The sequence below is a fragment of the Protopterus annectens genome, chromosome 1.part0, assembly GCF_019279795.1.
Source record: "Protopterus annectens isolate FY-2018-M chromosome 1.part0, PAN1.0, whole genome shotgun sequence".
NCBI lineage: Eukaryota > Metazoa > Chordata > Ceratodontiformes > Protopteridae > Protopterus > Protopterus annectens.
In genome coordinates this window covers 1,963,711,146-1,963,739,045 of record NC_056725.1, presented here as the reverse complement: position 1 = coordinate 1,963,739,045, position 27,900 = coordinate 1,963,711,146, and positions in this window count along the sequence as shown.

Sequence of the window (27,900 nt, the reverse complement as noted above, 5' to 3'; positions counted from 1 at the left end):
AGCAAAGGTTGCATAAAAATTGGTATGATGTCAGAGAAAGATTTGCAATTAGTAGTTTTAGTATCAGCTCTTAGCCAGGCATCCTTCCAGGTGATTAGCGTAGTGTTGTGACACATGAATAGGTTTATTGAGGGTAAAAATGTGATGAAGTGGAAATTGTTTGCAGGGCTTTGTTAGCAAAAATTCAAACTTGTCAGATCTATCAGGGGTGTCAAACAAACGTTTCTCAAGAAAGTCTTCCATGCATTTTCTATTCATATCTGAAACAGACAAAAAGAGGTACAAAGGGTAGGTCAGTTAGATTGGTAGGGTGACATTTTGGAAAATTCTAAATATAATTCAGTAGTGGTTTGGGGAGGCATTTGAGCAAATGATGATTTTTGCTTACAGTTTTATTGTATTGGGTGGCCCTGTTAGTAAGACTCATCTCCTTCCAGAATTGTTTGAAGTGATAAAGATGGAAGGGATGTTATACTGATACTGGCAAGTAACAGCGTAATATCTGGGCATAACTAATTTTGGCCAGAGCCCCGGATGGTACCCATTTGTTATAGGTCTGAGTATTGTACAATTTTTTCCAATTAGCCTTGGTTTTATCTCTCAGTGCTAGAAGCACACAATTCCTATGAGCTCCAGTTGGATTGTTTTGATTTGGGAAGACAGGCTCTTAGTGGGGAAAAATTATTTTGTAGATTAGTTGATAGATGTGTGAGTATACTTAATCCTTCATTTGTATTTTAACCTTTTAGACTATGTTTACAGTCTTTTAGGTCTGACGATTTTTTTGAGCAGTTTAGACATACATGTGATTTATAAGGAGAGGGAGTGGTTTAAAGAGATTAATGTTCTGGAAAAGTATTGAGCAATGGTCACCAAGAAAAAGATGGATGGTAGTTACTCAGGAGATATTGTTTGGAATTTTAGTTATTAGAAGGTCTAGTAGTGAATGATGTCCTGTGTTCTACTTTGTCTGCACAAGCCCACCCAATGACTCCTTCACTAGCTCGAATTGGACTATTACAGTAACAGTTTTAAATTCTAAGACTACCATGTGTGAGTCCCAGAACAATCAGACTAAATGTGTGAAAACATGCCCAGAGATTCACTGAAGGGCCCAGCTGGTACAATAGGGCTCATGCTAAAAAGGGCGCGGTCCTATGATGTGCCAATTTGGGATTCAATGACATGTTGGCCAGGAATAAGTAAGACCTCATTATCAGCTAATTTGCATGCTTCTAAATTGCATTTACTGCCACAACATGCAAATAATTGCTGATGTACGTATCATGGTGGTAAACTGCTGCTCATGTAGGCAGTACCATTCCCTCCCCCACTGAATCACACAACACACACACAGACACACACACACACACACACACACACACACACACACACACACACACACACACACACACACACACACACTCACTCACTACAAAATCGGTACCTGTCTTTTACTTACCTGCCCTGCTGTGATTCTCCTCACCCCTCTAATAATTGAAATGCCATTAGACTACATACTACATATCTATTATGGCCTGGTTGTCTGGTGTATCCCCCTACCCTCCAATCCCCATAATTGTTGGTGCCATTAGAGCATTGTAATCCTTCAGTTATCTCTGGACTTTTATGTCTAGTGGTTCCCTTCACCTCAATCCCCATTGTGATGGTGTCATCACGGCACTTCATTATTGGTATCTCTAGTGGTGTAGTGGTTCCCCTCACCCAAATCTTGATACTGCTGTCAGTGTAATCCCTGGTGGTCTAGTGTATACCCCCACCTGTGATCCCCATACTGCCACTGGTGTCATTATGCTGTGTGTCGATGTAGGAGTATCACTGGTGGTGTAGTGTATCCCCCACCCTTGATCCCTGTACTGCCATTGGTGTCATTATGGCATGTCAGTGTAGGAGTGTTGATAGTGGTGTAATGTATCCTCCCACCCTTGATCCCTGTACTACCTTTGGTGTCATTATGCTGTATGTTGATGTAGGAGTATCACTGGTGGTGTAGTGTATCCCCCCACCCTTGATACCTGTACTGCCATTGGTGTCATTATGGTGTGTCAATGTAGGAGTATCACTGGTGGTGTACAGTATTCCCCACCCTTGATCCCTGTACTGCCATTGGTGTCATTATGGTGTGTGTTGATGTAGGAGTATCACTGATGGTGTAGTGTAGCCCCCACCCTAGATCCCTGTACTGCCATTGGTGTTATTATGGTGTGTGTCAATGTAGGAGTATCGCTGGTGGTGTAATATATCCCCCCACCATTGATCTCTGTACTGCCATCTGCCATTGGTGTCATTATGGTGTGTGTTGATGTAGGAGTATCACTGGTGGTGTAGTGTATCTCCCACCCTTGATACCTGTACTGCCATTGGTGTCATTATGGCATGTCAATGTAGGAGTGTTGATAGTGGTGTAATGTATCCTCCCACCCTTGATCCCTGTACTACCTTTGGTGTCATTATGCTGTATGTTGATGTAGGAGTATCACTGGTGGTGTAGTGTATCCCCCACCCTAGATCCCTGTACTGCCATTGGTGCCATTATGGTGTGTGTCGATGTAGGAGTATCACTAGTATGTTCTATATCCCCCACTCTTGATACCTGTACTGCCACTTATGCTGTTATGCCACTTCTAAGTTTGAGTAACCCTGATGATGTAATGTATCCCCTCCACCCCATGATCCTGATACCATGCTTGTGGAATATAGCTGAGTGCATCCTTTTGGTCATGCTCAAAACCATGGTGTGGTGAGAAAGACTGTTCTGATCTACATGGCCAAGCAATTTCTTGAATCATTTGACATGTAGATGCCTTCTTGGAGGCAGTTCCATGGTAGAGAAAGTACAGTTTTGTACCTACCATAAATGTAGATGTTTGAGTGTATACACTGTTGCAGTCATTACACTTGGGTTATCCTGCCGTCAGGCGGTTCCCCAGTCGGCCTGATTTCCAAAGTCTTGGTCCGGCATCGGTTGCTGTCACCTCCTCCCTGACGTCAGTGTGACAGGGGTATATAAGATGCAGCCGACGCCATTTTCTTCAGTTTTTCTTGCCCCAGATGTCAGGTGCCCCCAAATAGGTAGGCAATTCAAATTGCTAGTAAAGTATACATAAGAAAAGCAAACAACAACTTTCAGTTACCAGCAAATACTCCCCACAGGTAGTAAAGGGTAGAAGACATAGGTACGTACCAGCAAGTAAGAGGGGAAGGAGGGACGGTAACCTGGACTGCAGCAGTGTCTACACTCAAACATCTACATTTACGGTAGGTACAAAACTGTACTATGTTCATCGTGTTACACTGCTGCAGTCATTACACTTGGGTAGAATCCCAAAGCTGATGTAGGGTGGCTGGTTCTATAAGGCATTAGGGGTGGCTTTAAGGCCCTGCAGTACTGCAGTGGTGAATCCAGCTCTGGATTTAGAGTAAAGAGGCAGATGGTAATGCTTGGTGAAGGTATGCACAGAACTTCATGTTGCTGCTTCCAAAATATCCTTGGTAGGTACTCCTCTGAGGTAGGCAGTTGAAGTGGCTGTTGCCCTGGTGCAGTGAGATCTAATGCTGCTAGGTACAGGTTTCCCATGGTGTGTATAGCAGAAACATATACAATGTCCTATCCATCTTGAAATAGTCTGTTTTGAAATGGCTTTTCCCTGTGCTCCTGCAGCATATGCTACCAATAATTGCTCAGATTTTCTGAAAGCTTTGGTTTTGTCCAAGTAGAAGCGTAACTGCGTGTGAATGTCAAAAGAATGCAGTAGTCTCTCCCCTTTATTCTGTGGTTTTGGATAAAAAGTTGGTAAGTGAATAGTTTGGTTTAGAGTCACACTTGATACCATCTTTGACATAAACGTAGGGTTAGTTCTTAAAGACACCCTGTCCTGGTGGAAAATGAGGAAAGGGTCCACTGCCATTAGTGCCTGTAATTCTGAAACTCTTTGTGCTGATGTTATTGCCAGTAGCAGAGCAGTTTTCCAAGAGATAGATTTTAATTCTGCTGTGTTAGCTGGCTCAAAAGGAGGTAAAGTTAATTTTTCCAAAACAAAATTGAGGTCCCAAGTTGGAGTAGGTGCTCTACGGAGCAGTCTTATGTTTTTAGCCCCTCCGAGGTACTGTTTTAGCAAAGGATTAGAGAAAATTGGTGGATCCATGTTGTAATGAGCAGAAATGGCAGAGGCATGAATCTTGATGGATGAAAAGGAGAGGCCCTTGTCCAGCATCTCAGTTAAATATTGTAGTATCTGAAGAATGTTTGGGACAAGAGGGTCAAGGCTGTGAGCCTAGTTCCAGGCACAGAATCTCTTCCATTTACCCGAATAGGCTTTCCTGGTACTAGGCCTTCTGGCCTCCATAATGACATCCATAACAGCTTTGGAGAGAGGAATTGCTTGCTTGACTAAGGAATTTTCCATGCAGCTAGGTTTAAGGTCTTTAGCTGGCTGTGAAGTATATGATTCTTGTGCTGAGTCAGCAGATGTGGGATTTGAGGCAAAATCCAGGGTGGCTCTTGTGCTAAGTTCTTTAAGATTGGGCACTAGTGCTGGCGTGGCCAGTCTGGTGCAATCAGGATCATCTTTGGCTCTTCTTGCCTGGCTTTTATGATTACCTTTGGAAGGAGAGGTAGAGGAGGTAAAGCGTATACTTGTAGGTTTTTCCAGCTGAATGAGAGAGCATCCACTTTCCATGCTTGTGGATGGTAACTCCTTGTGCAGAATTTCTGTAGCTGGCAATTCATTGGGGATGCAAACAGATCTATGTCCGGGCTCCACCATTTCTGTGCTATCATTCTGAATATTTGTGAATTCCCATTCATGGGGATCCATGATGTTTCTGCTTAAGTCGTCTGCCAGCGTGTTTTTCTATCCTGGCAGAAATTGTGCTTGCAGATGAACTTGGTAGTCTAGAGCTGTGTTCCACAAGGTCATCGCTTGTCTGCAGAGGGGGTAGGAGTGTGTGCCCCCTTGCTTGTTTATGTACCACATAACTGTGGTGTCTGTCTTTAGTAATAGTTGCCCTGGATGCAGCAGGTCCTTGAAAGCTATAAGGGCATTTTGTACAGCTAGCATCTCTTTTTAATTGATGTGAAGATGCCTTTGTTCTGCAGGCCACTCGCCCTGAATACATTTTCCTGCCATGTGTGCTCCCCAGGCATAATCCGATGCATCTGTTGTCAGTGTTTGCCTGGCTGTAGGTTGAGTGAAAGGCTGTCCCTTGTTGAGGTGACAAGCTTGAGCCCACTATCGAAACTCCTGTTGAAGGCAAGGAATTAGTGGTATAACTGTTTCCAAACTTTGACAGTGTTGAGACCATACACTCTTTAAGTACCATTGTAGTTTCCTTATATGCAGTTTGGCATATGGAATTAGTAGTATGCAAGATGCCATGTAACCCAATGCCTGCAGAATTTTTCTTGCAGTGAGTTGGGTCTTTGTTGCCATCAATTGAAAGTATACAGTCAGTTGTCCTTGCTTGTCTGGCATGAGATAAGCCATCTGGGCCATTGTGTTCAAGCTGGCACCCAGGAATATTATCTCTTGTGAGGGCACTAGTTTTGATTTATTTTCATTTACTGTGTACCCCAGGCAACTTAATAACTTTTTTACGAATGCCAGATGCTTTAGAAGAATGTCCTTGCTCTCTGCTTGAATCAGGCAGTAGTCCAGGTACAGATAAATTTGAATTCTTTTCTGTCTGCAAAATGCAATTACTGGTGCCAGGCACTTTGTGAAGAACTTGGGTGCAGTAGATAAGTCAAAGGGCAGTGCAGAGAATTGATAGTGCATTGAACCAGCTATGAATCTGAGGTAATTCTGCATGTTTTTTCTGATAGGGACATGCAGGTATGCCTCCTTGAGGTCCAAGGTCACGAGCCAAGCTTTCTTGCCCAGCATGGGAAGAAGCTGCTGTAGTGTCAACATTTTGAATTTCAGAACATCCAGGTAAGTGTCTAGAGAAGAAAGATCCAGAATGGGCCTCCAGGCTTTGTTCTTTCTGGGAACCAGAAAGAGTTGTGAGTAAAATCCTTGCCCTTGCTCCTGTGGTGGTACCTTTTGAATAGCTCTCATGTCCATGAGTGCTGTAATTTGTTTTTGAGCCTCTGCCCATTGATTTAGTGTCAGATTTGGCATTCCTTTTAACCTTGGCAGAGTGTGAAAGTGGAACCTGTAACCTTGAGATACAATGCTGAGAACCCATTTGTCTTTGGTGATCCAATGCCAATTGTGATAGAAAAGTGCCAGTTTTCCTCCTAAGGGGGCTGCCAAGAGAGAGCTGTTTGGCAGCTGTAGTGGGAAGTCATTGAGGCTGCTTTTTATATGGTTGGGGCCTGTCTTCCCCTTCCTTCTAGCCTGGTGCACCCCATTGTCGAGGCCTGTAAGGACCTTGTGGTTGACTTCTACCTCTTGGACATCTGTATCTGCCCCTTTGAGGTCTGTCTGTAACTGGAAAGGACCAATTCTTTGTTGGCCAATTTCTGCTAAATTGAGGAGGCTGAACCTGTAAGAAATCCTTCACCGTTTGCATAGATTTTGCCTTATCCTCCATCTTCTTTAATACCTCTTCTGCTTTAACTCCAAATAACACATCTTGCTGCAAAGGTGCATCCAATAATTTTGCTTTAACATGATCTGGTAACGTATGTTCTTTTAACCAAGCATGCCTTCTAATGACAGAGCCTGTAACTGCTGCTCTGCAGGAGGCCTCTAAAGAATCAACACCACTTTTCAAAGTATGTTTTCCCGCTTGTTCAGCTGCATGCAATAAATCCTGCATTTTTTTAAAATTTGGAGGATCTGAATCTGGAAGCATTTTTTTGTTTCAACTGAGACATCAAAAATTGCTGATATTTTAGCATGTGAAACTGGCAATTTAAGGCTCTCATTGCTAAAGTTGCAGACATATATACTTTCTTTCCCCATCTGTCTAATGATCTGGAATCTCTGTCAGAGGGAACTGGGTTTTTTGCTGATGAGGCCTTAATCCCTTTGGGTCCCTGAGAAATAGTTTCAGGGTCAGCAACAAGGCTTTTATACAGAAATTTGTGTGAGTCAGGGACTCTGTAATATCTGTCAGGTTTAACTGGGGCTGGAGGTAAGGAGTCAGGATTTAAGCTGGATTCAGTATACACATCATCCACAATATCTAACACTGGCGGAATAGCAAGGGGTCTGTGTTGAGGTAATAAAAGGAAGTCTCTGAGCCTTTTCTTGGATTCTGTGCAATCCTGGCCTTCCCAATGGAAATGCTCATTCATAGTATGTAAGGTTTCCCCAAAGGAGTAGTCCTCAGGTGGAGAGGCTGATGGAATTGATTCCTCAGCATCAGAATCCTCATAAGGGGGTAAAGAATATCCTAGGTCTGAGGATGAATCTGAAGAAATGGACACCTGGTCGGATGAGTCATAATCTGCATCCTGTCTTTTATCAGGAGGGGGATGGGATCCCCTGATCAGGGTGATAAGGTCTTCGGCCATTTTGAGCATTTGTTTCTTAGGCATGGAGGCCTGTCCTGGAGAATGCTGTATTTGTTTCTTTGTTTTTAAGGGAGGCTTAGACTTAGCAGAGGGTTTAATGCTTAACTGAGTAGGTCTGAAAACACCCTCTGAAGCTGTGGATTGCTCAGCTACTTTGGTTCCCTCTGAAGGGTTAGTTTCGGTAGGCTGAAAAACTTCTGCATCTGAAGGCCCAGTCAGCTCCACGTGGGAGTCGGAGGTGGCCTGTGGTTCTGCAGAAGCGGTCGTCAGGGGCTGTGAGGGCGCCTCGCTAAAAACTGGAGAACCGGCGACCGGCCTAGAAGAGGCCTCGTCGTCAGTTTTGGGCCTCGTATACCTGTCCTTGTCTTTGCGCTTTTTATGTATTCCGGTCATCGGAAGTTCCGATGGCATGGTGTAATTGAATTTTCTGTATAAATAATATCAGGCAAAATCAAACCGACGTTTAATAGTGCGCTTGTTAAACCTGGCACAAAACCAACAACCAGTGACGTTGTGGTCTGAGCCTAGGCATGGGATACAATAGGAATGAAAATCCTTATGAGGTAGTTGCTTCCCACAAGAAATAGTTAACTTTTACTGACATCGGTCTGAGGCAAGAAAAAGTTTCCCCATTGGGGTACTTAGCTTTGTAGAAGACTTCGGTTCTGGATTCAGAATGAAAATCTCAGGAGTCGGCCGACCGGCACTTGCGAACTGCTTTTGCTTCGGGCACCACGCGGCAAGAAAGACTGAAGAAAATGGCATCGGCTGCATCTTATATACCCCTGTTGCACTGATGTCAGGGAGGAGGTGACAGCAACCGACGCCGGACCAAGACTTTGGAACTCAGGCTGACTGGGGAACCGCCTGACGGCAGGATAACCCAAGTGTAATGACTGCAGCAGTGTAACACAATGAACATCACAAATGGCTAATTAATATATACCTCTCCCCTGGAACTGCCTCATTAGCATTAAGCACAGACTCAGAGCTAGCCCCTCATTGTGCTGCTCATCTTTGTGCAGAGTACTGTGCAGCACCATGTTAGGACAGTTGTTGAATGGGGAAAATGTACCACAACATGCATACCTTTGTTTGCATGTTATGGTACCTTAATGAATTCCAGGTCTTGCATATACTAAGTCTGAGACTGTGATGTCTCACTGGAATTTCTCTGTTGCAAGTTATACTGATCTCAGTGTTATAGTATATGTGTGTGGATGCATCTATATATATGTCTATATCTATATATACATATATATATAGACATAGCTATAGATATATAAGGATGAGTGGGGGTACTTGGGACTTGTCTGTGAAAAAAAAAAAAAACATTAAAGAGTGATGATTTTTTTCTGCTTTAGTTTTTTGTGTTTCGGGTTTTTTTTTTTGCACAGTTCCAGGATTCATGGTTACATGGCTTGGAATTTTGGAAATACAACAGTAGCCATTTGTTCATTTACATGTATGTGCTGAGAACTAGACCCATCTGTTTGCCAGGCTGGGAAGGATTTCTATGAACCCATTCATTGTATCCACTGTCCTTCTAGATCTTTCCAAGGCTTTCGACACTGTTTCTCACTCCCACCTACTAACTCACCTGTCTAACCTCAATCTCAGTCAGCACTCACTTACCTGGTTTAAGATTTATCTTTCTGACAGATCCCAGGCTGTGAAATGGAAAACTAGTACCTCAATCTTCCTTCCTACCCCAACCGGGGTTCCCCAGGGTTCAATACTCGGTCCAATGCTCTTCAATATATTCATTAATGATTTTCATGCAGCCATTCCCAACACTAAAATACTGCAGTAAGAAGATGACTCTACTTTAATCTGCTCTGCTCCTAATCTTCCTGATCTCCAAGCAATTATCCAATCTGCCTTTACAGCCACTGAGAACTGGATGTTTCAAAACCACCTCTCCCTTAATGCTAATAAATCCAAAATCCTACTTTCCTCTCCCTCTAAAAACCTGCACCTTAACAAACAATCTTTCAATATTACCAGTAATGCCAACTCCCTAATAGAAGTTGTCCCCTTTGCTAAACTTCTCTGTGTTACTATCGACGAACACCAAAAATTCGATACTCATGTCCAGTTAAATATAAAAAAAAAACATCAAAAACTTGGGTTACTATACAGAAACTTTCATTTCCTCTCTCCCTCTACCAGGCAAACTCTTGCCACTACCTACTTACTACCATCACTATTATACGGTGCCCCTCTTCTAACCAACCTTGCTTCCTCCATCTCTTCAAAACTAGAAATCTGCTACAACAAAATCTCCAAATTCGCTACTAAATCTAAATCCTCCCACCATTGCTCTTCCCTACACATGCTAAAATAGCTAGAGCTTCCCAACTACCTCGATTACCTCCAACTCACTACAGCCCACAAATTAATCTTTAAACCTACTGCATGCCCTGCTCTAGCATATATCCTTCCTTCTTATACTCCCCACAGACCCCTAAGTTCTGCACAACAAAATCAACTTGCTATTCACAAACCAAAACGTCCCGCTGGCCATTGTCTGCTATCCTATTCCCTAGCAAAAAAATGGAACTCTTTCCCCCCTCGCTAAGAATCTCCAATAACCTTGAACTCTTTAAATCCCAGCTCCATTCTTATCTCTCCCAAAATTGGAAATCTAATTGCTCTCTGCCCCCCTAATCCTAATAAACTCATTCCTACTTGTTCTTCATTAAATACTTCACCTTGCTATTCTGCCCAACAGCTTCCCCTTGATATCTCTAACATAACTTATAAACCTTTAATGTATATAATGTAAATACTATAGATAGCCTTCTTACTGTACTCTCTCTCCCTATATACTTCTTCCATCTAAACCTATATTGCATTTGACTAACTAATGACTCTAACATTCTACAAATTGTGTCCAACACTCTTCTACTAACTTTACTCTCCTTATTACCCCTATTGCTTTTTTCTCACATATGTTCTTCTTTCTAATAAACAATTGCCTCTTGCTTCACCACTCAACTACCTCTCTCCCCTTCCTCCACTTTTAGGTATGTATTCCTACTACTCTGCTTACTTTCTACTACCCGTCTTCGTTACCATGCATGTTCTTTATGAACTATCCTCAGGTCTCCTATACTCCACGTATTGCACTGCATCTTTTTGCTACATCTCGCTGTATCATCTTACAATTTTGTTTAAAATATTATATAACACTAGGATTTATTCATAACTGCATTTTATTGTACTTTTTATCGTATTTTTATTGTATTTTTATTGTATCTTTGTAATTTTGGAGCTTTTCTCCACTGAAAACGGGCTCCTTGAGCCCAGTAGACCACCCCGGTTATCAAACTGGAAATAAATAAAATAAATAAACCAGTACACAGAAGATTAATTTTAGAATATATGGAAGAAAAACAATCACTATGTAAAACTAATTTGACTGACGCATTCAGTGAAAAAACAGCAGATGGAATGTGAAAAGTTTTGAAACAGAAATTGTTTGAGTGCAAAAAAAAAAAATTTGTAACATCAAGATCTAGGCATACAACATCAGGGGGATATATTTCCCTAAGAATAAGGTACCCGATTAAGGTGAGAGACAAAATATAAGAAACCGAAAAGAGGTCAATCTACAACTTTGAAAGCTGAAATAAACATCTGGACAAACAAATTAAGCATAACATGAGGCAAGAGCATGACAAATTTGAAGAAAATTTATATAAAGATATTGACCATAATAGGAAACCATTTTATAGATGTGTCTACTTTTAAATCCCTTACTGCCAGAGTACTGAATCCCAAAAGATCAAATCAAGAAACACGAACTATCACTATCTTGAAATGTTTATAAAATCGAATCCCAGAATACGAAAGTGTAATACAAGTTTAATGGTAATTGGCTTAATATTGCTCTGTCTCTTTAAACTTCCCCAGTCCGTACATAAAACAAAGGATGGCATTAACGTTTGAAGTTTGTGATGTTGGTGGAGATATTTATATTTTAATGTGTAAAATATGTGGAGAACTGCTATGTAAGTTCAAGTTTTTGTAATGGTGAGTAATGTCAGTGACTTCCTTACTAATAATGATTTATGATTTTTTCTTGTAGTGGAGGGGTGTAGTGTTTGCCATGTTATGTACGTAGAGTGAAATTGTTAAGAGAGAAGTGTATTGTACTGATTATTAGGATTTATCCTTCTTCTAAAATTAGTGCAACCTCTGAGGTATATTTACGTTGCAGGGGGTGTGGGGGGCACAGGGGGCATAGCCCCCACCCCCTGCTACAGTGATGGAGAACTAACTAATTGTACTTTCTATGTTTTATTTTGGGTTACAGTATTTTGGAATTTGAGTTTAAGATAATGATAGTTCATGTTTCTGTTCTCGATCTTTTGGGATTTGGTATTCTGGGAGTAAAGGATTTAAAAGTAGACCCGTCTATAAAATGGTTTCCTATTATGGTCAATATCTTTATATACATTTTTGGGATTTAAATGTAGACCCTTATAGACACATAAGATGTGGAAAGAGTAAAGGCACACAGCTTGATAAACTATGTGTAGATTCAAAAATGTATTCTTGGACACATACAGATTATAGATATATTTACAAAAGCTTATGCAAAACAGTTTGGTTCCACAAAGTGGGGGATAAGTTGTCCTAGTGACATCCGGGTAACTTCAGATACTGAAATCAAATTACAGCATATTGAAAAATAACTATGCAAACTGGAGCCAAACAAAGCACAAGGAGGAGATAGAATTCATAGTAATGACGTGAGAACACTTCAGCAAGAACTTACAGTACTATTATATCTATTATTTACCAGTTCATATGAATATGGGGAGATTCCTCAAGACTGAAGATATGCGTTTATTAAATCTGTCTTTAAGGGAAAGGGGAGTAGGACAAACTGAATGGGGAGATGATAAGTCAGCAAGCAAAGGAGAGTACTATTGCTGGAACTGAATTCATTCTGAAGTCTTGCTGAGTGCCTTTATGAGGTGGACCCTGTTTTTCATAAAATCTCACCAAGATGACACTGATATATAGACATATTTCATATAGCATATATCATGGTCAGAAGTAGGTTAATAAGTAAAAAAGATAGCTGGGTACACCAGACCCGGGAAAAAAAAGTGCCCAATCCTGGTAGGTCCACTGGTGCCAGGACTGGAAAAATGGCAGTGTAGAATCCTCAAGACACAGAAACATTCCTAGGCACAGGGGGAGGATCCCCCCCCTCATTGTAGAAGGAATTAGTAGTCCACAACAATCACAAAAACTGATAGGTCAAAACAGAGACACAACAATGAAATAGTGGACTATTCAGGATAAGAAAAATAATTTATTGTTTCTATTATGTAAGAAGCCCAGAATTTCCAGACAGAAGATATATAAAAAGATTAAGATAGAAATTAGAGTAAAGAAAAATACTTGCACAAGAAAAAGTGTCAAAAGCTTCAAATGCAAATTTGTGTTCATTAAAACAACAGATTTATGAAAAACATTATACAGACCAAGAAACCCTGGGCTGTTGGAAAAAGAAGAAACTCAGGAAGTGGAAAGAAAGACAGATCTGATATGGTGCAATATTTATGAAAAGAATAAAGCCAAATTAATCAATAAAAAAGTAGCCCCAAAGATATTTGAAGAGAAATACAGGCAAACGTGTCCAGATATGGAAAAGTTCACAATACAAAGAATAGCATCACAAAGAGGGAACACAGAACAGAAGATTAGTAAAGTAGAAGTTAAAAAATAGAAGTTGAAGTTATGGAATAACTGTGAAGTGAAGGATTTAGTGTAGAAAGTCTAACACAGGTAATATCAGAACATGATGGAACAGCAAGTCCCAACAGCAAGGAGTAACAAGAGGAGGAGATAGCTGAAGAAGAAATATGGGCATGGGAAGGAAAAAAAGAGATTTAATATGGTGCAATATTTAAGCAAAGGAGAAACTAATCAATACAAAAGGAACAGCACCAAAGATATTTGAAGGGAAATACAGGCAAAGGCATCCACATATGGAAAACTTTACAATACAAAAAGTAAGAAAACAAAGAGGAAAAGGGAAAATAGGATTAATATTGGAGAAGTTAAAGAAATAGAAACCGGGGTCATGGATTACCTGTGATGTAAAGGCTCTATTTTACAAAATCTAACTTTGATAACACCATAGCAGGACAGAGCAATGGATCTCCACATCAAGGAGAAACAAGTAGAGCAGGAAACATCCGATCAGTTGCCATATGAAGATACTTTGGAACCTTCCATAGGAAACCAGTACAAAAGTTCAGTTGGGGATTTATAGCAAGAGAAGGAACAGGAAACTCTGTCAACTCTGATGCAGTCAATGTTGTAGAGTGATAGGCCAGTGAGTTCCCATATGAAAGAACAAAGGATGACACAGAAAGATGTTCTGTAACTTTCTGTAGAATCCCCACAGGAAATGGAGAACAAAGAATGGGACCTCAGTTGAAAAGAAAATGATCAAAGAGAACAGTTGCTTGATTTAATAGAGATGGACAGACATATTAAGACCCATGAACGAAATAAACTACAGTAAGTCAATAAAACCCCCAAAATTTGAAGTTTGATAAAACAAATGAACACATTAATTAGGACTGTTTATAGAAGTTCATGTGATATAACATGTAAATAAGATACAGTACTGTGCAGCTAAATCAATAAAAGATAAAGTCTTACAACAGAAACACAGGGCAGTAAGGGAAAGGAAGGGGAGAAATTGAGTGCCATCATAGAAGTATCAGCTAAAGAAAACTATAAAGCAATAGAAGAGTACAGAAGAGGGAACACATCAACAAAATTGTTCAGAAAGAGAGACGTGATAAAAACAACATAGTGTCAGAGCAGATCAGGATATACTGTGCACTATCACAGATAAACTAAAATAGCATAGGCAGAAAAACTTAAAAGATATGCAAAAGAAATATAAAGTAAAAGTAAAAAATAAGCAGTTTATTGATGACATAAAAAAGATTTTTACAGAATTGGCAAGTAAGGCAAAAGGAATTGAAATACCACCAAAAAAGTAAAAAATAGATACATTTTGGAGAAATATCTATGATGATCCTATGGAACATAACAAAGATGCTGATTGGATAGAAAAAGTAAAAGTAAGAATAAGAAGTTAAAATGTACAGGATATGAAATGGGATGAAGTAACGGCTACAGAAATTGAAACAAAGTTAAGAAAAGCTCCTAAATAGAAAAGCCCAGGCTCAAATGCAGTAGCTAAATTCTGGCTAAACATATTAACATTTTTATATGAAGATTTAGCCATGAGTAAGAAATTTATATGCACACCCCTAACAGATGTAAAGCTGGTTATCAACAGGAAAAACAAAACTCCTTCTTAAGAGCAAACCTGCAAGCTATCCTAAAAACTACAGACCAATACCTTGCCTTCTGATGATGTATAAACTATACACTGGAATTGATGCCAACAAAGTTTATATTCATTTAGAAGAAAATTCAGTCATGGTAATAGAACAAAAGGGTAGCAAAAGAAAGTCATATGGAGAAAAGGATCATTTGTTGTTAAATAAAGTCATAATAGGTAACTGTACAAAGTGAAAGAATCTAAATATGGCATGGACAGACTACAAGAAAGCATTTAGCAGTATCCCACATTCATGGATAAAAGAGTGCTTAAAAATGTACAAGATGCACCCTACACTGATCGATTACATTACCGCCACTATAAAACAATGGAAAACCACTTGCACCTAAGCCATGATAAAGGACAAATTATTATTCCAGGGATAAAAATTCAAAAGGGGATATTCCAGGGTGACTCTTTGTCACTGTTGCTCTTTTGCCTTGCCTTTAACCCACTAAGATGTCTACTTAACAGATTAGGTCATGGCTACATTTTGGTTCCCAGAAAACAATAAAGTGCACAGACTCTGCATCTTCTTTTTCTGGATTATATAAAACTGTATAGTCCATCATATGAGGAATTGAAAGCAATAACTGCAAAGTGGCTTTTTATACTTTTCCAGATAATATAAGAATGTCATTTGGTCTTGATAAATGTGCAAAAGCAAAAGTGTTTTTCGAAAGTGAATTTTTGGTTTGATATACTACTTGTCATCATACACTCTCAACCCCTTAGAGCAAGCAAATCTGACAACAAAGCCATACCAATAAAAGGGTGCAAAGGCCCCAAAGATAGGGAACACTTTTTAAATATTGCTCTTCTAAAACAGAGTCATAAAAATACCAGGATTTGCAGGCAGAAATGAGGGCATTGTGAAAGAAGTAGATGCTCTAGGCAGCTCCAATAGCAGGAGGAGCAATGGGTCTTATAAAAATGAATTTACACCTGTCGCATTTAGATATGTTACATAAATGAAATAAACTAGTAAGATGGCCAAAATTGATGGAACAGCAAGTCCCAACAGCAAGGGAGTAACAAGAGGAGGAGATAGCTGAAGAAGAAATATGGGCATGGGAAGGAAAAAAAGAGATTTAATATGGTGCAATATTTAAGCAAAGGAGAAACTAATCAATACAAAAGGAGCAGCACCAAAAGAAGATATTTGAAGGGAAATACAGGCAAAGGCATCCACATATGGAAAACTTTTACAATACAAAAAGTAAGAAAACAAAGAGGAAAAGGGAAAATAGGATTAATATTGGAGAAGTTAAAGAAATAGAAACCGGGGTCATGGATTACCTGTGATGTAAAGGCTCTATTTTACAAAATCTAACTTTGATAACACCATAGCAGGACAGAGCAATGGATCTCCACATTAAGGAGGAAACAAGTAGAGGCAGGAAACATCCGATCAGTTGCCATATGAAGATACTTTGGAACCTTCCATAGGAAACCAGTACAAAAGTTCAGTTGGGGATTTATAGCAAGAGAAGGAACAGGAAACTCTGTCAACTCTGATGCAGTCAATATTGTAGAGTGATAGGCCAGTGAGTTGCCGTATGAAAGAACAAAGGATGACACAGAAAGATGTTCTGTAACTTTCTGTAGAATCCCCACAGGAAATGGAGAACAAAGAATGGGACCTCAGTTGAAAAGAAAATGATCAAAGAGAACAGTTGCTTGATTTAATAGAGATGGACAGACATATTAATACCCATGAACGAAATAAACTACAGAAAGTCAATAAAATCCCCAAAATTTTGAAGTTTGATAAAACAAATGAACACATTAATTAGGACTGTTTATAGAAGTTCATGTGATATAACAGAAGTAAATAAGATACAGTACTGTGCAGCTAAATCAATAAAAGATAAAGTCTTACAACAGAAACACAGGGCAGTAAGGGAAAGGAAGGGGAGAAATTGAGTGCCATCATGGAAGTATCAGCTAAAGAAAACTATAAAGCAAGAGAAGAGTACAGAAGAGGGAACACATCAACAAAATTGTTCAGAAAGAGAGACGTGATAAAAACAACATACAGTGTCAGAGCAGATCAGGATATACTGTGCACTATCACAGATAAACTAAAATATCAGCATAGGCAGAAAAACTTAAAAGATATGCAAAAGAAATATAAAGTAAAAGTAAAAAATAAGCAGTTTATTGATGACATAAAAAAGATTTATACAGAATTGGTAAGTAAGGCAAAAGGAATTGAAATACAACCAAAAAAGAAAAAAATAGATACATTTTGGAGAAATATCTATGATGATCCTATGGAACATAACAAAGATGCTGATTGGATAGAAAAAGTTAAAGTAAGAATAAGAAGTTCAAATGTACAGGATATGAAATGGGATGAAGTAACGGCTAGAGAAATTGAAACAAAGTTAAGAAAAGCTCCTAAATAGAACAGCCCAGGCTCAAATGCAGTAGCTAAATTCTGGCTAAACGTATTAAACATTTTTACATGAAGATTTAGCCATGAGTAAGAAATTTATATGCACACCCCTAACAGATGCAAATCTGGTTATCAACAGGAAAAACAAAACTCCTTAAGAGCAAACCTGCAAGCTATCCTAAAAACTACAGACCAATACCTTGCCTTCTGATGATGTATAAACTATACACTGGAATTGATGCCAACAAAGTTTATATTCATTTAGAAGAAAATTCAGTCATGGTAATAGAACAAAAGGGTAGCAAAAGAAAGTCATATGGAGAAAAGGATCATTTGTTGTTAAAGTCATAATAGGTAACTGTACAAAGTGAAAGAATCTAAATATGGCATGGACAGACTACAAGAAAGCATTTAGCAGTATCCCACATTCATGGATAAAAGAGTGCTTAAAAATGTACAAGATGCACCCTACACTGATCGATTACATTACCGCCACTATAAAACAATGGAAAACCACTTGCACCTAAGCCATGATAAAGGGCAAATTATTATTCCAGGGATAAAAATTCAAAAGGGGATATTCCAGGGTGACTCTTTGTCACTGTTGCTCTTTTGCCTTGCCTTTAACCCACTAAGATGTCTAGTAACCAAAGTTTGCACACAAATACACACAGCAACAAGCGATCCCGGACACAATGAAGGACGTCTTCTTTGATAAAGTCAACGGCAGCCAGAAGTAGACAAACGAAAACAGTTTATTGAAGAAAATTACTCATCCAACCCTCAGATTAAGCGCTTTCATCTCCAACACTGAGACTTCATCAGAATCTAAGGTAGCACAACACCTTATATACTAAATACATCCAATTAGCTGACATTTAATTAGATAATAAGTAAATAAGTTAATGAATCAATAACCTCATTTTGTCTTAAAGACCATGCCACAAAAAATGCATGCTGACAAATCCTGGAGACATTGTAAAAGCATTTGAAAACCTGTATGAATAACAACCTTGAGAAATACATAGTAAGTAGGAATAAAATCATGATAAATAGAAAGAATCATAAAAAGCATATGCCATACTGTTGTACCAATTATACTGTTTAAGGATATTGTTTAAAAATATATTGTTTAAAAACATATGCATGTAAAGCAATATGTCAAACCTAAATATATGTAAAAAAAAAAATATATATATATATATATATATATATATATGAATATAAATATATAAAAAATGTAAAATGCATAAATATAAATTCAGGTACATAAAATATATAAAAGTGTATAAATGTATACATATATAAATATATAAATTTCATAAACATATCAAATATATATATATATATATATATATATATATATATATATATATAAAATATGAAACATATAGTACTTTTTCAAATGTTGTAACTTAAAAAATGATGCAACTTAAAAAATGAAAGACCAGTGACTATATACGTGTATTTAATATATGAAAATCAAGCCCACTAAAATTGTTTCCAATAAAATAAAGCACAGTTGAATAAAAAGGTTGAACTATTACCAACAATATGTGTATTACTAGGCACAACTAAAAATATATACATCTATTCAGTTTTTATGGGAAATAAGAAATGTAAAAAACCTAACAAAACTTGAGAAAAACAACATCTATAGTGATTATTGTTCTCTAATAATGTTCATTTAAATAAATATGTATAGTAATATTCATATTTTTATTTTATTTTTATTATTTATTATTTATTCTTATGTTTCTTAGGATCACCTGTGAGCATTTTCAATGCTGGGGTAATAGAGATGTGGTCGTTAAGGCCCTTGCCACAACAAGAGTCTAATCTAAGCTGCCACATCATTTCTTTTAACTCCAGTTGGGTTTCCCAATCACCACCTCTCTCAAAACATTTCACTTCTTCTATTACCCAGAATTTAAAATCTGCTTTTGGGCAGATCAATACATGTCTGTACATAGCATTATTTACATTTTGTTTGCTTATGTCTCTCATGTGTTCATAGATTCTGGATCGTAAGTGTCGTTTTCCCAACATAGTAGCTCCAACAGATTTTGCAAAAAACAAGGTATACCACCCCTTTTGTATAACAGCTACTATAAGTTTTGGCAACCAGAGTTGTTCTAAGACTAGGTATTCTAATCTCCTTTTGTCCTGCTATAAACGCACATTGTGCGCATCTACCACATTTAAATGTCCCACAATTCTTATTTGCCCCTTGTATATTGTTACCTTGTTTTTGTTCTTAATATTTCTGTTCCTCCTGTAACTATAACTTATATCATTTTTGAATACATCAGTTTTAGTAGCCATTTCTCTAAACATATCCCATGTCTCATTTATACATTTCCTAAGTTGACCTATCTCTTGATAGTACGTAAGGGTTAAATAGGGAATACTTTTTCCATGGTTTTTATTGTGGTGGTACCTATCACTTCCTAATTCCTGAACACCCCCATTCACTACGTTGTTGTCTCTGCAGAAATCGCTGCTCTTAACTAATAAAGGAGTATATTTTTTATCACTTCTACCCTTTAGGACCTGATGTTTTACATCATTAATCAAATCTATCGGGTATCCTCTCTCCAGGAACATTTTACCCACAAATTCAAGCTCTCCCGTAAATTCAATGTCATCTGAAATCATCCTCGCCATCCTAATCATTTGTCCCTTTATAATCTTTTTTAATACGTAAGGGTGGTCACAATCAAAATGGAGATAAGCGTTGGAAAAATGTTCCTTTCTATATATATTAGATTTATAACACTTATTAACATAATCCTTCTCTAACCTCACATCCAAAAAATGAATAGAATCTGTTCCAATATCATGTGTAAATTCTAAAAATGTCGTAGTATGATTAATATAAACAATAAATTCATCTATCCTTTCAGTAGGCCCTTTCCAAACAACAAAAATATCATCTAAAAATCTATAATACTTACTAATGTGCCTATAATAGTCAGACAGAAATATAAACTTCCTTTCCCAATATAACATGATTATATTAGCATAAATAGGGCACTGCATAGAACCCATTGCCACCCCTTCTTTTTGATGATAATATTCGCCTTGGAAATACACAATTGTATTTCAGGACTAACTCCATGTTTTCTAGTACTAACCTAAATTCATCATTAGTTACTAACTCGGTTTCAGTTAGAATCTCTTCAAACCATTGCATTCCTATGTCTGATGGTATGACGGAAAACAAATCTCTTACATCTATAGTGATAAGAATACTATCATTGGTATATGAACATTCTCCCATTTTCTTCAAAAAATCCCAGGAGTCTATTAATATATGATCATATTTCTTGTAAAACTGCTTTAATTTTGAATCAACATATATAGCCAATGGTTGCGTCTTAGAACCCTGAGGTGAGACAATAGGTCTCATAGGTGGGTCATAAACTGATTTATGAATTTTCGGTATACCAAAGATAGCTGGAATAACTGGTTTTGGGACTTTAAGGAAGTCGTAAAGATCCATATCAATCAAACCCTGTAGTAGGTTGTCTTCCAATACTAAATCAATCTGTCTGTATGATATATTGATTTTATTTCTAGAGACACTACTATATTGTTTATCATTGTCTAGAATATCCTTCATCCTAGTCGTATAGTCCCATTTGTCCATGAATACAACACCCCCACCTTTGTCCGGTTTCATAACTCTTATTTTGTCATCCTCACTCAATTCTTTCAATAATTTCGTTTCAACGTCAGTCAGATTCCTAACTGGTTTGGTATTGTACATATTCGCCATATGTATCCTCCTAGTTACGCTTCTCTCAAAATTCATAATTTCGTAATGTATAGGGGGATTAAATGTACTAGCTCTCTTAAGTATGTTTTCCTTTCTAGTAGTATTCCTGTCTTTGAACATGTGAAGAAAATTTAATTTTCTCGTGAAAAGTTTTATATCCAATAAGATTGGGAGGGTGGCCTAATGGTTAAGGTGTTTGCCTTACAAACACAAGGTGCAGGGTTTGAGTCTCACAAGGGATAATTGGCTAGGCTTACAATGGCTCGCAAGGGCAGTTAGCTTAGTACTAATCTATGAACCTATGAACCTAAAACATTTTCTCTTCTAGGAATGTTGGTAGGTACAAAGGTAGATCCTTTAATAAATAGGTTAAAATAATCTTCAGTGACCTGCTTGTCGGTATAATTGAATATATTGTAATTCCTACTAGTACAAACAATATTGTGCCTATGTTCATCTATTGGAACTACAATTCCAATATCACCAAAACTGGTATAGAGCACTGAATTCTCATGCGTTATCTGTGTAATCTTCCCATATTTTGAATGTTGTTGTTCTCCATCACCTAAGATGTCTACTTAACAGATTAGGTCATGGCTACATTTTGGTTCCCAGAAAACAATAAAGTGCACAGACTCTGCATCTTCTTTTTCTGGATTATATAAAACTGTATAGTCCATCATATGAGGAATTGAAAGCACAACTGCAAGTGGTCGATACTTTTCCAGATAATATAAGAATGTCATTTGGTCTTGATAAATGTGCAAAAGCAAAGTGTTTTTCGAGTGAATTTTTGGTTTGATATACTACTTGTCATCATACCTCTCAACCCCTTAGAGCAAGAAATCTGGACAAAGCCATAAATAATGGGGGTACAAAGGCCCAAAGATAGGAACACTTTTTAAATATTGCTCTTCTAAACAGAGTCATAAAATACCAGGATTTGCAGGCAGAAATGAGGGCATTGTGAAAGAAGTATGCCTAGGCAGTTCCAATAGCAGGAGGAGCAACGGGTCTTATAAAAATGAATTTACAATCGTACTTAGATATGTTACCGATACATATAACTCCATATGAATTGCAGAAGAAGTCAATACTGAGCACATTGCAGGTGCTGCGAACAGCACTTCTGGCTAACGTCAAAGACTGAAACAATACTAATTTCATGAACATTATTCATACTTTGACTTAGGAATGGGTTCCATTCCCATCATGGTATTAGAAACCCAAAAGACTTGCAAAATGAAGATACCATTATATCTATTACTTACTAGGTCATATAAATATGGGGAGATTCCTTAAGATTGGAAATATGTGTTCATTAAACCTGTCATTAAGGGAAAGGGGAGAGACAAACCTAGAGTCATGCCAGCCCTTAAGTCTACTTTCATGTTTTGGAAAATAATGGAGAAGGTAATATTGGATAAGTTAATGTCAAAATTGGAAATGTTGGGACTTGAAACCATATATCAGCATGCATATGTTGAAAAAAGATCTATAGATAGATATATAGACCTGTAACATGATGTTCTATAACAATATAGTAACCTCTTAACCCCCAATCAAATTACAACTGCTCATGCTATCATTATCAAACCTGACAAATTTCAAGCTCTCCATAATCTCGTCCAACCCTACTCAAATAACAGAACCCTAAGATCTACAGACACATCCCTATTAAAGGCCACTAAATCTAATAACAGTTTTGGTAATTCTCTTTACTCTATCCACATTACCAAAGCCTAGAGTTCCATCCCGCAGCATGTCCTTAACACTGCCAGGCCAACCAAGTTTAAACAACTTCTCAGGGCTTACCTAACTCACAATTGGCTCTGATCACGTACCTCCCCTGGATAAACTGAAACAGTTACTCCTTTTAAATGTTTCACCTGTTCTCTGGTTCTCTCATCTATTTGATAAACAGTTTTTTTTCTCTGGTCTCTCCCTTTTCATATTTCTGTCCCCAGTGGCGGCTGGTGACTTCAAATTAAAGGGGGGCTGCAGGAGACAGCTGAATGGATGGTGCCAATGGGAAGGGGTGTGATCAAGTAGAAAGGGGTGGAGCTATGCTCAAAACCACAACAACTGGAACTTTAATTAAATATGCTGCCCTGGGTGCAAACCATCATTACGGGCGTCCAATCAAGACAAAATGAAGTGAAGAAGAAAAAATATTTCAATGCATTGGCTACATGACAACTTAATATCCAGATGGAAACACAAAGGTTGTGAGGCATGAAAAAATAAATTGCTTTTTAAATACATTACTGGAATGCCAGTCAAAATCAAGTATAAAATAAAACAAGCAGCACTTAGCTCAAACCACTTCTCCTTGCACTGCAGTTCTAATTCTAATTTATATTCAGCTTTATAAAATTACCAAGTAACATGCTGAAAGTAGCAATCTCTGTGATACCCCCACTTGTAAAAATGTTTCTTATCCAAAAATGACCTGCTGCCTGACAACAACTATCTACTTGTTTCATGGGGAACATATGATCAAAGTAAAAAATTAACAGCGAACAAGAAACAAGTTCCAGATAAATTGCTTAAAGGTTAAAGGATTACTGCACAAATTATGGACCACACATGATAGATTGGCATTCTGTTTAGTTTATGGGTAAAGCCTGCAAAGATAATTGCAAGTCTCCAATAAATGTAATGAGCTTCTGAAAATACTGTAATCCTGTCCTTTATTTCAAATGCTGTCATATGCATTTCAATACCTAAGGTTTATACGTTATCTAGTTATGTAAATATTCTTTGCATGGCAACAATGAAAAGGCTTTCAATGTTGGTAATTCTTTAACAGTATGCTTATTAAAGCTTACTTGCATCTTACAATCTCTGACAAGCTTACCTGATGGTCAATAAAGCATTGCTATGTTAATACAGAGCAACAGGGCACTGCAACAGCATGCATTTTCTGAATAATAAGAAGCATAAATCAACAGTATAAAAATATGACAGAAAACCAGAGCATTCTGTAAAATCAAGGACAGATGAAAAGCCACGGTCGTACTTGTGGTCTACCTTGGATGGGGGAATACTCTGCACACTTGCACTGCATAACTGCTCCTTGCCTTGCTTGGACACATCCAGAGCCACTACAATGGGGAGTGAGGTGCAACAAGTAGGTCACAGTTTGAAATGTCTCTGGCTCATGGTGATGGCTCTGACACTCATATCTCTCAACTCAGAGCAAGAAATCTGGACATAGCCATACATAGAAGTGGGACACAGGCCCAAAAATAAAGACAATGTTTAAATATTGCTCTTATAAACTTAGAAAGATAATAGAATAGTAGTAGGTCTTGCATTAGTAAGAATTTTTGAAAGTATGAAATCTGAAACTCAAATGTCTGCCATTATTTTCTAACTTCATTCTTTAATGATTTGCTACTAATTTGCCAGAAAACCACAATTTTATGAAAAACAGACCAAAAATGTTATGCAAAAATATAAAATTGCCACACAATACAGCTGGGAACCTGTCAAAGAAGGGACACCTTTTTAAAATTAGTACTGTTAACTTGAGCAGCTGACAAAATAAGAGCATCTACATGCATTTCTGAAATAAAAGTAATTTATAACTCTGATCATTAGTTATTTATAATTGTAAACCCTCCACGTTTTCTTCCAAAATTGCCATTTTGCAGAGGGATTATTAGGGGGAGAGCAACATTTTGAGCCAAAATTGGGGACAATTGAGAGGTTTGGATATTCCTAATTCTATAAAGTGATTTATTTGCACATACCTCTCAACCTCTTAATGCAGGAAATCTGGACAAGGCCAAATATATTGGGGGAACATGCAAACAGTACTAAAATTGCTCTTGTATAAACTTAAGACAGTTGATAGAATAACAGGTCTTGCTTTAGCATGCATTTTTCTGAAGGTTATGACGTCTGAAACTCAATGTCTGTCATTATTTAGTGACTTCATTCCTAAATGATTTGGCAGAAAACCACAAATTTTATGAGGAACAAACCAAAAATAAGAAGCAAAAATGTATTCATTCTGCAAAATTCTGGACAGTTGAGAGGTATAGTTCAACTGGGGCTGTCTGAGTTTGCTGCTCTTCCCCCCATCACAAAGTTATGGTCGAATGGAGCATCCCCCCTGCAGCCATTCCATTGTCCCATTTGCCATAAACACTGTAATGTGCATACTGCTTTACTTCTGCGATGATACGGATTTCATTTGAAAGTGTTATTTTATATTTTACAGCATAAACCCTAATAGATATCTGCTAAACAAAGCAATACAGTCTCACAATGAAAATAGACTTAGCATTAAAACGTCTCTGCCCTTGAAGCTCACATTCATTGAAACAGCATTGAAACCCACATTCAAAGAAAATACATTTTGCCAGTGGCAGATAAAGATTCATTTTGGGCTGTTTTGAAATCATAGGCCCCTTGAACACAAAACATACACATGCTCTTTGATACACCTTCCTGACTGTATTAAATTATATTCCTTGTACAATACAGTACATTTGAACTGCCCAATTCAGAACATTTCCATCATAAAAGTCTACTCAAACTTCAACAGTCCACCAGTATCAGTAAATATGCATGATCTCTGAAGAAGTAAAAGCCATCTAAATAATTCCACATTAAAGAAATATGTTAACTAATGAAGAGGTTACTGCTAGCGAACAACTTTATATGTCATTGTTTCATCTACAAATAAAGTGCCCGTTGCCCTTGAAGAATAAATTGCTTATGTTGCATTAAAAAAATTATAATGCTAGTAATATCACAATAGGGAATGGATGGCAAACTGATAACAGATTCATAGTTACTAGGTATCTTCGCCAAAGAGGACTACAGCATCTGTCCCCTTTACAACAGAATACAGTATCAGCAATGGATCTACTTACTGTGGGAGTAGAACCCACAGTCTTCTGCATCAAAAGCAAGTACTCTACCTGTTGTGCTATTTACAATATAAGTAGACACTGCAAAAGCAGCACTAAACTTTTGTTCCCCTGCAGCTCTCAGCTTCTTGTAAAATCTACTCGACACTCAGCTGCATCTCTGAACTTTGCAGCACAAGAAATCTGGACAAAGCCAACATTTATTTGGGGGGTGGGGGGCAAAAGCCCAAAAACCAGGGACATTGCTTGTATAATGTTGGAAAGTTGCTAGAATAAAATGCTGTGTTACCACCATACATTTCACTGCCAAGTATTGAACCCAGGTCCCTGTGCAAAAAAGCCAGAGCAGCATACCACTGTGCCAAGCCATCTATGTTTATGCAAGAAAGGAAGACTGAAACATAAATGGCTACCATTTAGTGAATTCAGTTCTCACCATAGCTGTCAATATCTTAGCACAAAACACCTGAACAAAGCCAATAATGGGGGAATACAGCCCCCAAACATATTCAGTGAGTTCAGTTATCACCATAGCTCTCAACCTTGGCACAAAAAAACTGGACAAAGCCAATAATGGGGGAATACAGTCCAAAATAGGGACAAATATCCACTGAAGACACCAGAGCAAACCCACACAAACACAGGGAGGACATGCAGACTCCACACAGAAGGCACCCCAGTCAAGAATCAAACTAGACAACCCATAGCTGTCAGGCAACACTGCTACCACTGCACCACTGCACTACCATCTGCTTTAAGTAAAAAAAAAAAATACAGAAACCACAGATTTTATGATGAACAGAACAAATATGAGGCAAAAATCTGCAAATGTTTTAGAAATGGTGGTGGGTAGGGAATTCAGGCTCTTGTCACGTAGGCCCAAGGTACAGAGTTCAAGCCTTATTCTCTACTCTTGGGTCCAAGGTACAGGGTTCAAGCCTTATTCTCTACCCACCATCATGAAGCAACTGGGGCATTTCACACACAAGCAGCCATGTACCATACACACACACACACACACACACACACACACACACACACACACACACACACACAATGGCCATGAACCATACACACATGATCCCAGAATGGCACACACACACACACACACACATTGGCCATGTACCTGCAAATGTGATCCTGTTATCAGTCCTCCATATGGTGATGTACTCTGCAGCTGTTTTCTCCGATCCATGAATGCAATCCTGTCCTCCGTAGTGGCCTGATCCACAAATGCAATTCTGTACTAGCCTGCGCATGTGGTCTTGGTCTCCTGTGAGATGTGAGGAGGCTGGAGCCTCCTGCAGTTGGTCCAGCCTGTGGACAATGCAGTCCGGTGACCTTCTGGTTTGTGCGGTGGTGTCTGCACAAATCTCTGGGTTGGAAGGGTGGAGTTAACTCCCTTCCCTATCCAGACTGCCTAACTGAGCAGTCTGGAGCTCAGGAATGCCTGAGCATGCATGCTTGGAGTTCTGGTCTGCCTAACACAGCAGCCAGGAACTAAGCACGCATGTGCAGAGTCTGAGATTTGTTTTTTATTTTTATATGTTCTACAGGAAGGTGGGGTCACTGGGGACTTTTATTTTATGCACAGGTGGGGGACCCATTTTACAGGTGGGAGGGCTGCAGTCCCGCAGTCCTATAGCATGAGCCACCCCTGTCTGTCCCACCTTCTCTCACCTCCTCACTTCTACCACCTCCCCAACTCCTTCCTCTCTACTGAGTTTCTCCTTCAACATTAGATAGTTATAGACCTCTGATTTTATCAAACACTTCATACTGTCTAAGGTATAATTGCTCATTTAAACAAACTGTGCCAGTCACACTGATGTAAAATCCAATATGTTTTGATACAAGATGTATGCAGTTTGACAAGCATTATTGTATAATATTGCATTACTAATTTGTTATTATTATTATAGTCTTTACTGTCTCCTTGTATTTGAAGCTTTTCTC